The sequence below is a fragment of the Nyctibius grandis genome, assembly GCF_013368605.1.
Source record: "Nyctibius grandis isolate bNycGra1 chromosome W unlocalized genomic scaffold, bNycGra1.pri SUPER_W_unloc_2, whole genome shotgun sequence".
Lineage (NCBI taxonomy): Eukaryota > Metazoa > Chordata > Aves > Nyctibiiformes > Nyctibiidae > Nyctibius > Nyctibius grandis.
In genome coordinates, this window is record NW_027167473.1 from 2,011,548 (window position 1) to 2,025,867 (window position 14,320).

Genomic DNA, 14,320 nt, shown 5'->3' on the forward strand with positions numbered 1-14,320 from the left:
TGGGATGAATAGTAGTCTGAGTGTCTTCTGATAGCTCTGAAGTTTGGTCCAGCATTCAGGGCAATGGCAAAACTCCCTGACGTCAGCAAGGCCAGGATTTTATTCTATATTTTTTTCAGTACTGATGATTCACAGTCATGTTCTGAGTGGACCTTGGCACAGAAATCACTGGTACAATTTGAACTTTTTTGAGCCTTTTAATTTCTGAGCTGTACTTGTGACATTGAGAGTTAATAACGCACAGAGATTCCTTTCTCAAAAATTACCTGTTATTCTTTTCTCATGCCTTAATAATGCAATAGACCCCATAGTCAGGATCTATATATATTTGGTAATTAATATAGATGACATCTCAGTGTTACTGAAAATAATATCAAGATTATTGCATGAAAAAAAAAATACATTGAATGACAGGGATATGAGACACCAGCCAGTGACTGCTACTGGCTTTTTGCTTGCTAAATATCTTCTGTAAGCAACCACAAAATTCTTTAAATATTTTGTATATTATTTATCACATGTAATGTGTTCTAGGAGAGGACTTAAAAATCTCAGTGTTGCTATGCGTGTAAGCAGAGATCTATTGTGTGGGGTTTTTTTTTTCCAATTTATTGTTACTTACTGTTTGTCATACATAATTGAAGAATATTATCCTCCTTTTAGTTCATACTTTCCAGTATTTTATGTATTTCTTTTGTGCAATTAATACTTAGAAGCAATGATGTAGTTAATTTGTTGAAGGGTGTCATTGCAAGTAAGCTATAGCATGGAACTATGGAGCACAATCAGGTGCTATTCGTGCCCCCCCCATACTTTAGTGTTTGAAAAAAGAAATAATTTGTCTTTTGTTAAAAACTAGAACTAATTACAACATGATTTTCTATTATATTCATCATATTAGTCCAATGTGTAGATTAGTAGGTGTTATCTCTACAATTCTGCAGTTGATGACAAATCATTCTATGCCCAAGTTATTGCTTCTATGGCTAAAATTTGGAGTATCTTCCATAAACTGAAGTTATAAGATGCAGGAGTGTGGGTGGTTCATATAAAGCTATATTTTTGTCTACAGTCTCATCCTCTAAACTGGACAAATGGAAAATAATTTTGGTGTAGCTGACTTCCACCCTCAGCCCCATCTTTAGCCTGCTTTCCTCCAGCATGTTGTATCAGGGAAGAGGAAGAATTGCTACTGATCAGTAGGAGGGAGAGAATGCAATGGGACTCTGCTTCCATACTCCAACTTTCAGGATCAGTGACTAATAAATTAGAACATAAATTAGTAAGGATATATTTTCCTGTCCTATCTCACAGGAACACTTAAAAGATGGGTATGGTTATGTGTAAGTTTACACTGCAGATTTATATTGTTACCCTTTCACATGACTGGGTTTATATATGGCATATTTGAAAAACAGATAAGGATTTTTACATCTCCAGGAGTAAATTTTTCACTCTTAAAAATGTGTATAAGTGGTGGTTTTGGCGTGTGGATATGCTTATTTTGGAAAAGGATATGTAACAAACATGAATGCTCTTATACTCTGTCAAATCCTGTGGAAAACACTTAAACTTGAGAAGTGGGACAGACTTTTATTTTGGTCAAGTTAGGCATATACTAGAACTATAGTGACTGAAAAATGTCTGTAGGGTATGCTTTCAAATGAGAATGTTAAGAAAGGTCATATATGGAAACTGGAAACCCCATTGATATATCAATACAGAAATTGTAATTTTTCATGGGAACATAGGAATTCTCATGCCAGATAAGTTTGATTAGTCCTGAATCTTGCCTCTGATAATTGTTAGCATGAAAGGCTTTGCAGAAAATTTTAAAAAAGCTCATGGAAAATAACTGTTGATTAACAAGGTAAGTTTTTTTCCTAGTGACATCAGGTTGTGGTTGATTGATATGGTGAAGTGTGTGTGTCAGTCCCTCTTTTAAATCTGCCTAACTTAATTATTTATAAATACAGTAATATATTTTCATCTTTCATCAGCATATATATTTTTGTAGATATAAAGATTGAATATAGATATGCTTTTCTGAATCCCTTCAAACTTCTGCCTTCAGTAAAGCTTATGTGTTGCACAGGATAGTGATATATTTAAATCTTATTAGTATTATTCTGTATAGCCAAATATCCCCTTGTTCATGAGTAGGAGCTGGGTAGATGGCAATACCTGATTTATCTTCTATTATTATTTTGTATGTTTTCATTATGGCTCTTATGTCTATGTGACCGGTTCGTGAGAATACATAGTGTTCATTTTCTGTAGAACTTAACAGAAATGTACAATTACACCATAAACACATTTCTGAAGTTATATTAAAATACCAAATTCTACAAATCTTTTCTACTTGCTAGCATGCAAATATGCTTTTGAAAATAGGCGATGCACAATGAATTTGGCAGAAAACCCTCAGAATGCAATTGAAATGTCCTTTATTAACACTATATTGTTTTTAAAATACTTTTACAGTTTATTGCACAATACAAGCTTGGTAACTACAAGAACACAGCAAAATAATTTTTAGTATTTATTGCATGAGAATGAGCAGCACATATTGTTCCATTACAGAATGCGAAGTTCAAAGTTAAAAATACTAGGCCAAATCCTGAGGCCTTTAACTTAGTGTCAGATTCTACCTTCCTTATTCAAGGGGATTTTTTTATGAGTGAAATAAGGGATTTACTCAAACTGAGTAAGATTACCAGGACATAATCTTTACTGTTCACTCATGCCACAGAGTCCTACTGATTTTTCAGTATCTCTAAGGCTAGCTCTCTTGTGACACAATAGTGATATGTGAGTCAAGTAATATTACTGGAGTTACAGAGAACTTACTCATGTAGAAAGTGAAGGCAGCCAGGTCTTCAACTATTATTTATTCTATGTCAGCTCTAAAAGGATTGGGTGGATTATGAACAAAAGCTCAGAGTAAAGGCATAGTGTTTATTTGCTTGAAAGAGAAAGCAGCAGAAGACATTTACTGTTGTAACTCCAAATATTTCAGGAACACATCTACACTTTTTATGATTCTGCCAGCTATTATCTGTGTGCCAATCCTAATGTATGAAGTAGGGTTGTAGTAATTCCTCCTCCTCATCTCTCCTCTATAAACACTATGGAGCTCCACAAGATTACAAGACCAAATGCAGGGCCTGCAACTCTGCTATGAAGTCATTGCTAGGCCACTCTCCATCATCTTTGCTAAGTCGTGGGCAACGGGAGAGGTGCCTGAGGACTGGAGGAAAGCGAATGTCATTCCAGTCTTCAAAAAGGGCAAGAAGGAGGACCCGGGGAACTATAGACTGGTCAGCCTCACCTCCATCCCCGGAAAGGTGATGGAGCAACTTGTCCTTGGTGCTGTCTCTAGGCACATCAAGGATAGGGGGATCATTAGGGGCACTCAGCATGGCTTCACCAACGGGAAGTCTTGCTCAACCAACTTGATAGCCTTTTATGAGGATGTTACCCGGTGGATAGATGATGGTAAAGCTGTGGATGTGGTCTATCTCGATTTCAGTAAAGCGTTTGACACGGTCTCCCACAGCATCCTCGCAGCTAAACTGAGGAAGTGTGGTCTGGATGATCGGGTAGTGAGGTGGATTGTGAACTGGCTGAAGGAAAGAAGCCAGAGAGTAGTGGTCAGTGGGACAGAGTCCAGTTGGAGGTCTGTGTCTAGCGGAGTTCCGCAAGGATCGGTTCTGGGACCAGTTCTATTCAATATATTTATTAACGACTTGGATGAGGGATTAGAGTGCGCTGTCAGCAAGTTCGCTGATGACACAAAACTGGGAGGAGTGGCTGATGTGCCGGAAGGCTGCGCAGCCATTCAGAGAGACCTGGACAGGCTGGAGAGTTGGGCGGGGAGAAATTTAATGAAATATAACAAGGGCAAGTGTAGAGTCCTGCATCTGGGCAAGAACAACCCCATGTACCAGTACAAGTTGGGGGCAGAGCTGTTGGAGAGCAGCGTAGGGGAAAGGGACCTGGGGGTCCTAGTGGACAACAGGATGACCATGAGCCAGCAGTGTGCCCTTGTGGCCAAGAAGGCCAATGGCATCCTGGGGTGTATTAGAAGGGGTGTGGTTAGCAGGTCAAGAGAGGTTCTCCTCCCCCTCTACTCTGCCCTGGTGAGGCCGCATCTGGAGTATTGTGTCCAGTTCTGGGCCCCTCAGTTCAAGAAGGACAGGGAACTGCTAGAGAGAGTCCAGCGCAGAGCCACAAAGATGATTAAGGGAGTGGAACATCTCCCTTATGAGGAGAGGCTGAGGGAGCTGGGTCTCTAGCTTAGAGAAGAGGAGACTGAGGGGTGACCTCATTAATGTTTATAAATATGTAAAGGGCAAGTGTCAAGAGGATGGAGCCAGGCTCTTCTCAGTGACATCCCTTGACAGGACAAGGGGCAATGGGTGCAAGCTGGAACACAGGAGGTTCCACTTAAATATGAGGAAAAACTTCTTTACGGTGAGGGTGACTGAACACTGGAACAGGCTGCCCAGAGAGGTTGTGGAGTCTCCTTCTCTGGAGACATTCAAAACCCGCCTGGATGCGTTCCTGTGTGATATGGTCCAGGTAATCCTGCTCCGGCAGGGGGATTGGACTAGATGATCTTTCGAGGTCCCTTCCAATCCCTAACATTCTGTGATTCTGTGTGATTCTGTGTGATTCTGTGATTCTGTGATTTTATGTGGGTTTTCATCTCCTGTAATGAAACGGTTGGGGCCCCAAGAGCAAGGGGGATGTTGTAAATACCTTAATTACTCAACTGTCCTGGGTGCTCAACTAAACAAAGGAAAGCCTTTGTAATTTGGAGAGCAGTAATGGCTGTAAGATAAGGAGGCTCCAGGATGGTCTCACTTCAGATGGCTGGGCCTTGGGATGGGCAGATGCACGAGAACATAGAGATAAGGGAATTGCAACAGCTACCTCGAAGGACATGGCCTACGTGATCCCCGGACTGAGTTTGCGCAGAAGCAGGAGTCAGTCAGCAAACACAGTGAGGAAGACTACCAGCCTTCATCTGAAGACCCCTGACGACCACCGGGGAAGATGACTGCGCATGCGGAGTGGACATTCGCATATCTCATGGTTATGTAAATGAGTTCTCAGAAATCCTATGACTATGTATAACTTTATGGTATATAGTCTCTGAAAGTTTGTCAAGTCGCTGGAGCACTCGTGGATAATCCCCAGTGCTGCCCAGCGCTGCAATAAAGAATGCCTGCTTAATAACACTCTAGTGTTATTGAGTTTTCTTTCGGACTCCTTACCCAGCCGCACCTAGCTTCCCACTTCAGTGAGGGAAGTTACAAAGCAAGGGGGTTTGGAGATTTCTGATTTTTGTATCAGTAAGCATCCTTCTTGCCTTTGCTACATCTGAGAGATCTGATCTGAGAAAACCTGCATCAGCCGAAGAGGTTCTGGGGAAGCTACACATGCATCTAATACTATTGACATTCAGGTACCATGGTCAATTTTTCCTCCTCTCTCCCTTTTCCCCCTGCACAAATATATACACAGCTTAAAATGTCAGACAGCTATTATACTTCTCCATTCTACTCAGATTGTTGGATGTGCAAATGACTGAATGGTGGGTGTCTAAATAACTTACTAAGTAAAAACCTAAATTTGTCCCGATAACTTCGTGTGCCGGAGTCAGCAACCATTATATCTACATTTCACAGAATCACAGAATCAATCAGGTTGGAAGAGACCTCTGGGATCATCGAGTCCAACCATTGCCCTGACACCACCCTGTCAACTAGACCATGGCACTAAGGGCTATGTCCAGTTGTCACGGTTTAAAGCTGGGCTGGCGATTAAACCTGCGGCAGATGCCCTCTGTTATCCCCCCCCCTCCCCCCAGAGGGAAAGGGAAAAGGGAGAGAGACTTCTGGGTTGGAAAATTAAAACAGTTTTAATAAACTATAATAATGAAAAAAAAGTATAATAATAATAATAGAAATAATCAAATATATACAAATATATATACAAAACCAAGATTGAGCTCCCCTGAAGTCAGCCACGTCACCACCGGCACTGCAGGGCAGGCTCCGGGAAGGCCCAGCCTGGGCCTAGCGACGGTCGAGAGCTGGATTCAGGAACGCACGGATCGGGATCAGGGGCAGCAGGAAAACAGACGGAGTCCTCCCTGGACACCGGCCATAGCAGAAAGAGAGCGAGACCCTCGTGATCCCCCCACTTTATACCGAGAATGACGTGTATGGGATGGAATACCCTCGTTGGTCAATTTTGGGTCACCTGCCCTGTCCGCTCCCCTCTGCAGCTGCGACCCCCCTTCGGCTCTTCACTCGTAAGCAATGAGGAATTCAGCAGTGACCTTGGTTTCTCTCAAGAATAAGTACAGCAAGAGCCTTTCTGCACAACATCCCTACCGGTGCCTCAGTGATAACTACAAACTTCGAGCGTTATCAGTCCTGGAAGCAGACACTCTGCAAAAACATGCAGTTACTTTCAGAAAGTGCAGTTACTTAGAAGAGACTTAGCTGAAAGTAAAAATCACTGAAAGGAAAATCGGCCTGGTTTAGGCCAAACCAGGACACCAGTCTTTTTTTAAACGCATCCAGAGATGGTGACTCCACCACCTCCCTGGGCAGCCCATTCCAATGTCTAATAACCCTTTCTGAAAAGAAATGCTTCCTAATGTCCAACCTGAACCTCCCCTGGCGAAGCTTGAGGCTGTGTCCTCTTGTCCTATCGCTAGTTGCCCGGGAGAAGAGGCCAACTCCCACTTCACTACAACCTCCCTTCAGGTAGTTGTAGACTGCAATAAGGTCACCTCTGAGCCTCCTCTTCTCCAGGCTAAACAACCCCAGCTCCCTCAGCCATTCCTCGTAGGTCAGACCCTCCAGAGCCTTCACCATCTTGGTCGCCCTCCTCTGGACTTGCTCCAACACCTCAACATCTTTCTTGAAGTGCGGGGCCCAGAACTGGACACAGGATTCAAGGTGCGGCCTCACCAGTGCCGAGTACAGAGGGACGATCACTTCCCTAGACCGGCTGGCTACACTATTCCTAATAGAGGCCAGGATGCCATTGGCCTTCTTGGCCACCTGGGCACACTGCTGGCTCGTGTTTAGCCAGCTGTCGAGCAGCACCCCCAAGTCTCTTTTTGCCGGGCCGCTCTCTAACCACTCTCCCCCCAGCCTGTAGTGCTGCATGGGGTTGTTGTGGCCGAAGTGTAAGACCCGGCACTTGTTCTTGTTGAACCTCGTGCCGTTGGTCTCGGCCCATCTATCTAACCTGTCCAGATCCCTCTGTAGGGCCTTCCTACCTTCCAGCAGATAGACACTGCCACCCAGCTTGGTGTCATCTGCAAATTTGCTGAGGGTGCACTCAATCCCTACATCTAGATCATCTATAAAGATATTGAACAGCACCGGCCCCAGAACTGAGCCCTGGGGAACACCGCTAGTGGCTGGCCGCCAGTTGGACTTTGCCCCATTCACCACCACTCTCTGGGCTCGGCCATCCCGCCAGTTTTTAACCCATTTAAGAGTCCACCCATCCAAGCCCCGGGCAGCCAGTTTGTCTAGGAGGATGCTGTGGGAGACAGTGTCGAATGCCTTACTGAAGTCTAGATAGACTACATCCACAGCCCTGCCCTCATCTACTAAGCGGGTCACTTGGTCATAGAAGGAGACCAGGTTGGTCAAGCAGGACCTGCCTTTCATGAATCCATGGTGGCTGGCCCCGATGCCCCGATTGTCCTGCATGTGCCGTGTAATGGCACTCAGGATGATCTGTTCCATCACCTTGCCTGGCACCGAGGTCAGGCTGACAGGCCTATAGTTCCCTGGATCGTCCTTCCAGCCCTTCTTGTAGATGGGCGTTACATTTGCTAATTTCCAGTCAGCTGGAACTTCTCCAGTTAACCAGGACTGCTGGTAGATAATAGAGAGTGGTTTGGCAAGTTCATTTGCCAGTTCCTTCATTAATCTGGGGTGAATCCCATCCAGGCCCATAGCCTTGTGGGTGTCCAACTGGCACAGCAGGTCACTAACCGTCTCCTCCTGGATTACGGGGGGTTCACACAGCCCCCCGTCCCTAACTTCAGGCTCTGGGGGCCGAGTCTCCTGAGGACAACCTGTCTTGACATTAAAGACCGAGGCAAAGAAGGTATTGAGCACCTCTGCCTTTTCCTCATCCCCTGACACTACACTACCCTCCTCATTCAACAGGTGGTAGGGGCTCTCCTTGACCCTCCTTTTGCTGTTAATGTATTTGTAGAAGCTTTTTTTGTTATCTTTGACCGTAGCAGCCAAATCAATCTCTAGTTGAGCTTTGGCCCTCCTAATCTTCTCCCTACACGATCTGGCCACGTCCCTATAGACCTCCCGAGTTACGCGACCCTTCTTCCCAGAGCAAGTAGGCTCTTTTTCTTTCCTTAAGTTCTAGCCTAAGTTCTCTGTTCAACCAGGCCGGTCTTTTTCCCCAACAGCTTTTCTTCCTACACACCAGGACAGCCTGCTCCTGAATATTTAGCAATTCCTTTTTAAAGCGCATCCAGCCTTCCTGGACTCCTTTGCCCTTCAGGACCGACTCCCAAGGGACTCTGTCCACCAACCTCTTAAACAGGCTAAAGTCTGCCTGCCAGAAATCTAAGGCAGAAGTTCTGCTCTTGCCCCTCCTTACTTCCCCCATTTATTTTCTTACTTTCCCTCCTTACTTTGCCCCATTTCTGAGGCATGACATTAAACCTCTGTCTCTGTGGGAATATAATGGAAGACTGGCGAGGAGGATTGTAAACACACTCAAGTGACTTGCACCTGGAGTGTCGAAAAACACATATATCATACTACTAACGGTTGTTTACTCTTGTGTGCCTGACAAGTAGAACATCTGCAGTTAGATAACATAGACCTGTGATAAGACTCAGGGGCACCTAATCGTTCATGCCAGAGATTCCAGCCCTGCTGCGAGAAGATCAAAGCACAGTGGAAAGCTACTGCCTGCAGAAACCCCTAATATACAGATGAAAGCAGCAGGCCCGGAATCTCTCGCTCTCTCTCTAGCAGGAACCGAGCTCCGCGGTGCCTGCACCCCCGCTTGTGTGCCTTTGCCCCAGGTGCTGCTCCAGAGATCCCCCGGTTTGCGAGGTAATGGGAATAAATTTGCTCTTTGCATTTTATCCGTGGTTTTGTGGTTGTTCCTGTGTCCTGCCTGTGTCGGCTCACACAGTCTCCTTCTAATAATTTGTACCTCTAAAAATTCTATGTTGTATATAAATACACTGAGAACATATTGCATTGATTTCCATGGGATTTGTGTTACGCAGCCCTGAAAGCCAGGATATTAATGGTATGTACAACAATCGGAAAGTACTAAAGCATAATGCTATATCATATAAAATAGCTGAAAAGATGATAAAATGTGATGAGAACCATTGTAACAGAACACAGTGTTCCTTTCTCTGGTCCCTGTTCCCATTAAGGATTTAGAAGTACTAGAGGAACCCGAATCAGGGATATCACCAGGAAACTCCCCAACCTGGTGAAGGCCACAGACTACTACCCCCAGCTGATCTTCCAGACAGGTGGGGAAGAAGCTGCATCCCGTAGTCTGAGGGGGATGAAGAAAGACTACAAGGCCCTAGGACAGTTGGTGAAAGAGTCTGGGGCACAAGTCATTTTCTCCTCCCTCCTTCCATTTTCAGGTGATGACGTGGGATGGAATAGTAGGATTCTCTCTATAAATGCCTGGCTACGAGACTGGTGCTACAGGCAGGGCTTTGGGTTCTTTGATAAGGGCTGGTTTTATAAGACACCAGGCGTGACGGTAATACATGGGAAAGGTTTATGTCGTAGGGGCAAAAGGGTTCTGGGACAGGAATTAGCAGGGCTCATTCGGAGAGCTTTAAACTAGATTCGAAGGGGGATGGGGTAGTAGCTGGGCTTGCACCACTGGGGCAATGCTCTAGTGTTGAGGTAGACCAGGAGGCCTCCCATCCCCCTGGGGTGAAATCGGTGTGCTCAGCTCGCTCCCTGAAATGCCTGTACACCAATGCACGCAGCATGGGGAATAAACAGGAGGAGTTAGAAATCCGTGTTCGGTCGGGGGGCTATGATTTAGTGGCAATCACAGAGACTTGGTGGGATGCCTCGCATGACTGGAATGTGGTCATGGATGGCTATGTCCTGTTCAGGAAAGACAGGCCACTAAGGAGAGGTGGTGGAGTTGCTCTTTATGTGAGTGAGCAGCTAGAATGTATTGAGTTCTGTCCAGGGGCGGATCAGGAGCGAGTTGAGAGTTTGTGGGTGTGAATTAAGGGGCAGGCTGGCAGGGGTGATACTGTTGTGGGTGTCTATTACAGGCCACCAGATCAGGATGAGGAGGGTGATGAGGCCTTCTACAGGCAGCTGAGAGCAGTCTCTCAATTACAGGGCCTGGTTGTCATGGGGGATTTCAACTACCCTGATATTTGCTGGGAGGCCTACTCAGCCAGCCATCCTCAGTCCAGGAGGTTCCTCCAGTGCATTGATGATAACTTTCTGATGCAAATGGTGGATGAGCCAACTAGGAGAGGAGCGCTGCTGGATCTTATCCTTACTAACAAGGAGGGTCTGGTTGAAGAGGTGAAGGTTGAGGGCAGCCTTGGTTGTAGTGACCATGAGATGGTAGAGTTCAGGATCTCATGTGGCAGGAACAGAATAGCTAGCAGAATCACAACCCTGGACTTCAGGAGGGCCAACTTGGGCCTTTTCAAGCAATTGCTAGGGGAAATCCCATGGGACAGGGTACTAGAAGGTAAGGGGGCCCAAGATAGTTGGTTAGCATTCAAGGACTGCTTCTTCTGAGCTCAAGATCAGAGCATCCCAGCAGGTAGGAAGTCAAGGAAGGGTACCAGGAGACCTGCATGGTTAAACAGGGAACTTCTGGGCAAACTCAAGTGGAAGAAGAGGGTGTACAGATCATGGAAGGAGGGGCTGGCCACTTGGGAGGAATATAAGTCTGTTGTCAGAGGATGTAGGGAGGCAACTAGGAAAGCTAAGGCCTCCTTGGAATTAAACCTTGCAAGAGAGGTCAAGGACAACAGAAAGGGCTTCTTCAAATACATTGCAGGTAAAGCCAACACTAGAGGCAATGTAGGCCCACTGATGAATGAGGTGGGGGCCCTGGAGACAGAGGATAAAAAGAAGGCGGAGTTACTGAATGCCGCCTTTGCCTCTGTCTATACTGCTGGAGGCTGTCCTGAGGAGCCCCGGACCCCTGAGGCCCCGGAGGAAGTCAGGATAGAGGAGGAATCTGTCTTGGTAGATGAGGGCTGGGTCAGGGACCAATTAAGCAACCTGGACGTCCATAAATCCATGGGCCCTGATGGGATGCACCCGCGGGTGCTGAGGGAGCTGGCGGAAGTCATTGCTAGGCCACTCTCCATCATCTTTGCTAAGTCGTGGGCAACGGGAGAGGTGCCTGAGGACTGGAGGAAAGCGAATGTCACTCCAGTCTTCAAAAAGGGCAAGAAGGAGGACCCGGGTAACTATAGACCGGTCAGCCTCACCTCCATCCCCGGAAAGGTGATGGAACAACTTGTCCTTGGTGCTGTCTCTAGGCACATCAAGGATAGGGGGATCATTAGGGGCACTCAACATGGCTTCACCAAGGGGAAGTCATGCTTAACCAACTTGATAGCCTTTTATGAGGACATAACCCGGTGGATAGATGATGGTAAAGCTGTGGATGTGGTCTATCTCGATTTCAGTAAAGCGTTTGACACGGTCTCCCACAGCATCCTCGCAGCTAAACTGAGGAAGTGTGGTCTGGATGATCGGGTAGTGAGGTGGATTGTGAACTGGCTGAAGGAAAGAAGCCAGGGAGTGGTGGTCAATGGGACTGAGTCCAGTTGGAGGCCTGTGTCTAGTGGAGTCCCTCAAGGGTCGGTACTGGGACCAGTACTATTCAATATATTCATTAATGACTTGGATGAGGGAATAGAGTGCACTGTCAGCAAGTTCGCTGATGACACAAAACTGGGAGGAGTGGCTGACACACCAGAAGGCTGCGCAGCCATTCAGAGAGACCTGGACAGGCTGGAGAGTTGGGCGGGGAGAAATTTAATGAAATATAACAAGGGCAAGTGTAGAGTCCTGCATCTGGGCAAGAACAACCCCATGTACCAGTACAAGTTGGGGACAGACCTGTTGGAGAGCAGCGTAGGGGAAAGGGACCTGGGGGTCCTAGTGGACAGCAGGATGACCATGAGCCAGCAGTGTGCCCTTGGGGCCAAGAAGGCCAATGGCATCCTGGGGTGTATTAGAAGGGGTGTGGTTAGCAAGTCAAGAGAGGTTCTCCTCCCCCTCTACTCTGCCCTGGTGAGGCCGCATCTGGAGTATTGTGTCCAGTTCTGGGCCCCTCAGTTCAAGAAGGACAGGGAACTGCTAGAGAGAGTCCAGCGCAGAGCCACAAAGATGATTAAGGGAGTGGAACATCTCCCTTATGAGGAGAGGCTGAGGGAGCTGGGTCTCTTTAGCTTGGAGAAGAGGAGACTGAGGGGTGACCTCATTAATGTTTATAAATATGTAAAGGGCAAGTGTCATGAGGATGGAGCCAGGCTCTTCTCAGTGACATCCCTTGACAGGACAAGGGGCAATGGGTGCAAGCTGGAACACAGGAGGTTCCACATAAATATGAGGAAAAACTTCTTTACGGTGAGGGTGACCGAACACTGGAACAGGCTGCCCAGAGAGGTTGTGGAGTCTCCTTCTCTGGAGACATTCAAAACCCGCCTGGACGCGTTCCTGTGTGATATGGTCCAGGTAATCCTGCTCCGGCAGGGGGATTGGACTAGATGATCTTTCGAGGTCCCTTCCAATCCCTAACATTCTGTGATTCTGTGATTCTGTGATTATTAACACTATTATGGTAAATCATAAGATTGGATTATATGATTTTTTAGCAATACTTAATCAATCAATAATCAACAGTCTATTATAATCAACATAGTGACTTAGTTAAAGATTCAACAAAGTTTCCTAAATCAAATTGTATACACACAAACACACATAAATACACACACAGATATAGAGGTTAACCTATGATTAAGATGTTTCTTTCTCTGCAGATTATAGTAAATTTTGGGACCCGATAAGCTTTGAACCTCACAAAATCTAATTACAGTGAATTGCTCACTCTTTTCCTTCATCGGTATCTATTGGCGGACAATTTGAATTACCTCATGAATCTACCTTGAACCTCTCAAAATCGACCCTGAGAGGCATCCGAACTCAGAGGGAGATACCAGGTCATAGCCTGCTGCAATTCTGGAGAGCTCAAAGGGCTTCACTTAGGATCAGCATTTATAGAATCACAAGATGATTGACTTTGTAATCTTGGCACCTCTCAGAGTGGGCTATGATCCAGGCAGGAGGAGTTCCAGGTATGTTTCCCAGGCAACAGGAGTTTTAGGTATGGTTGGGAAGTGCCTAATCGTACTAACTCACTGTTCTTGTACTTAGGACAAGAAGGTGCTGGATAGTCTCAACTCACTGCACCGGCAGGCAGGATCAGAGAGCGCCTGATTGATTGTCTCAGACCACTCACTGCACCTGTGATTAACATTGGCTGGTCCTGACATTGCAATGCGGCCCGGGGAAGGGGGGGGTTCTGCACCACACCTATTCTGTGAAACACCTTATTACAAGTATTATCATTTCATTCTATCACTGAATTACTTTCAGATATAGAAAGCTAAAACAGAGTGAAAAGTAATTATTTCTTGAATTCCTTAAAAGTTAAACAGATCACTTGCAATAGCACAATCTAAACATTAGAAATTCTATTTTATTTTCTAACTATATGAGATCATATTTCCAAAGTTAGGCAAGCACTGCTGCCACAAACACATAATACATACACACTATATGCATGCATATATATATATATATATATTTAAGTAACCTTAAGATAGCATTAGCAATTAGGTTTGTGTAGAGCTCTTCCTTGCTTTGTAAAGTTCTTTATGCCAACAGGAAATTATAATTTCTGTTGTTATTCACATACAAATGATGACTTATGCTTAAAGCACCTTAGTGAACATTACACAGAGAAATGTAACATCATGTTTGTACTTAGCCATTAACCCTTGAATCTGCAAAGTACAGATGTATGAGATGCATGGATCTACACATCAATGAAATCAATAGGTGTATTATATTCAAAACAATTGCCATAGCAATTTGCTGAACTGAAGCTTTAAAGTGCAACAATACATATCAACTTTTCATCACCCGCTCTGCTTGATAGCACAATGGATGTTATTCAAATAATACTGACAGTCTGCTTCAAAAAG